Genomic DNA, 2,865 nt, shown 5'->3' with positions numbered 1-2,865 from the left:
AATGTTAGGCCCGTGGTTTCCATAGCGACGGGGAGGCTGGGTAGCCCAGATTCAGCCCAGGGAGACCCAACGAGGTAGGAGGCAGTTCCTGTCTGGGAACGGGTGGCGGGGTCGTGGGGAGGAGGACCTGCTGGGCGCGTGCTGGTTGGTGTTCCATGGTGGGAAGAAGCCGCAGTCGGAGGTGCACCTCCCTGATGGTGTGCCCTCAAAGCCCCCACCTAAAGGGGTGCTGATAATCACGGGGTGCCCTCCCCATGGGGCTCCTGCGAGGGGCGTGGCCATCTGAATCCCCTCTGCCTCTGCAAATATACACACAGATGGGGGCTCTGGTGCCGGGCAGTGGGTGGACGAAAAAGAGCTGAGTTCTAACCCTGGGTCCGCTCCAGGGGGGCGGGGCTCAGCAAAATCTTCCCTGCTCTGCGCCTTAGTTTATCCATCTGTAAAATGAAAGGGTAAGATTGGAATTTAGCGGTCACTAGCCGGCTGCTAAAGCTCCTTCTCGCTCTCTGACATGCTTTCTTAGTTTCTCATATGAAAAGTATGAAGTGGATTGTTTCCCTGAGTGCGCTTTGAAAAATGTAAAATACTTTCAAGATGCACCATAGCATTATGTATAACTGAATTGATAAAAATCTCATGTCCTCAAAACTGTTCATGCAAATACCGTAAAATTCCCCATAAGGTAACAGTATACATGATTTAGTATGTATTGACATATACTGCACATTAATATGCATGTATAAATGTATAAGATATGTGATAATCCTATAACATAAATGATAGTTTTTTTTTAAACATATAGTAGAGTGGAAACACATTTGTATTTATAGTCAGGTGAGTTAAATCCTTACAGAATGTAGCTCCCAAAGGAAAGAGTTGTATTATGACTACATCAGTATGCATTATGGCTAGAATATATCTACCCCTAGTATTCATTCATTACACAGATATTATTGAGCAACTACTATGTGCCAGGAAACAGACTGGGGATTTAGTGAGGATTCTATTCTATTGGGGAGACCATATACAAAGAAGTACATATAAAATGTGATTTGGGGTAGTAAAAAGTGCATTGAGAAACATAAGGCAGGGTCAGGGGTAGAGAGAGGGGTGGTGCTCCTTAAGAGAGAGTGGCTAAGGAAGACATCCCTAAGACAGTTTGAGGAGAGACCCAGATGAATTTGATGACAGGGCCAAAAGATGATACCCAGCATAGGGAAGGAAAGAATCCCCATGCTACAAGGAGGTATTGCAGATGCTGAAAAGGTCCCATGTCTTTAGGTGGTGGGATATGACAGCTGCCTTCAAATACTTGAAGAATAGTCATATACAACCGTGGCTTTCAAACTTTTTGATGTGACCCATGGTAAGAAATGCATTTTATATTGTGGTCCAGCACATACACTCATGACAAAAATTTCACAAAAGACTGTAGGCTGTGACCTGCATTTTGAAAATCACCATTGTGGAAGAGGAGTGAGATTTACTCCAGGCTGATTCCAAGGGGTGGAATTAGGATGAGTGAAGGGGGAAAAAAATGAATCAGCTTTGATACAGGCAGGAACTTTCTAGTAATTGGAACTACACACCAGTGAATTGCCTCAGGAATTTTCAAACTGAGTTCTGGGGAAGCCCAGCATTCTGTGAAAATTCCGACAGCCTCAGATATTTGCTTTATATTTTGAAAACGCTATGCAATAGCCTAGTTTTAAAAAACCAACCATATCCACTCAGGGCTGCCAAATGTCAAAATTGAGCATGTTAACGTTTAGTGTATGCTGCCTTAGAGGGTATGATAGTGGTTAAGAGTGAGCAGAAGTCAGGCTTCCTGGGTTCAAAGCCTGATTCCACCTCCTACTTCTGCTGTGACCTTGAGCAAGTCACCTAACTCTTCCCTCTAAACTTCAGTTTTCTTATCTATAAAATGAGGATAATACCTCACTGGGTTGTTATAAGGACACCATGAAGTATTCTATACAAGGTATTTAAGACTGTCAGTGTTCAGTAAATGATAGCTATTATTTTAAGCTGTTACTACATTATTCCTGTGCACGTGTTAAAACCTAATATTCATAAAAGCCTACCATGGGGCACCTGGGTGGCTCAGTCGTTAAGCGTCTGCCTTCGGCTCAGGTCATGATCCCAGGCTCCTGGGATCGAGTCCCACATCGGGCTCCCTGCTCAGCGGGAAGCCTGCTTCTCCCTCTCCCACTCCCCCTGCTTGTGTTCCTGCTCTCGCTGTCTCTCCCTCTGTCAAATAAATAAATAAAATCTTAAAAAAAAAAAAAAAAGCCTACCATGGACCAGGCAGCAGCATCTACTTCATTATATGGATCATTGTATTTAATCCATAAGCACCTTGAGAAGAAAGTACTGCTGTTACCATTCTCGGTTGATGGAGGGGGCAGTGGGCTCAAAAGATGAAATAACTCATCTAGAATCAGAACTAGGAAGTGGCAGAGCATAACCTTGAACCCAGGGATACTCTTGATTACCGTACAGGTGCTCACCTGGGAGTTGCTTGGACATATGCCATTGATAAGGAAGGTGGTATATCTTCATTACTCTTTTTCGAGATTGTAGGCTGTGACATCCTGTCATGAACAGTGACACAAGGAACTTCGCCAGTAGGGCACATCTGGGCAGTGCTCCATTCACACCTGGGCTGCACTGCTCTCATCCTGGCTTCACAGGTATGCATACCAACACTGGAAAGCATTATCAGTACATTATCAGAAACAATCAGTTGTGGATTGTTTCAGAAAGTCTTTTTAATTTCTTATCTTTTCTAAAAATTGAAGGGGCGCCTGGGTGGCTCAGTTGGTTAAGCGACTGCCTTCGACTCAGATCATGATCCTGGAGTCC

General features: G+C 44.2%; 1 protein-coding gene across 2 annotated transcripts in view; it reads left to right on the top strand.

The window, feature by feature from the left end:
• The window catches only part of STPG1 (sperm tail PG-rich repeat containing 1), a 50,435-nt gene continuing 47,570 nt past the window's right edge, over positions 1-2,865 (top strand). For both annotated transcript variants that reach the window (XM_081817756.1, XM_006744711.3), the window contains exon 1: positions 1-74. The gene's annotated coding sequence lies outside the window, so the exon portion shown is untranslated. The remainder of the gene's footprint in view (positions 75-2,865) is intronic.

Source organism: Leptonychotes weddellii, chromosome 4 (assembly GCF_054177405.1).
Source record: "Leptonychotes weddellii isolate Sample4059 chromosome 4, ASM5417740v2, whole genome shotgun sequence".
Classification (NCBI taxonomy): domain Eukaryota; kingdom Metazoa; phylum Chordata; class Mammalia; order Carnivora; family Phocidae; genus Leptonychotes; species Leptonychotes weddellii.
This window is presented reverse-complemented; position numbering and strand designations above follow the sequence as displayed.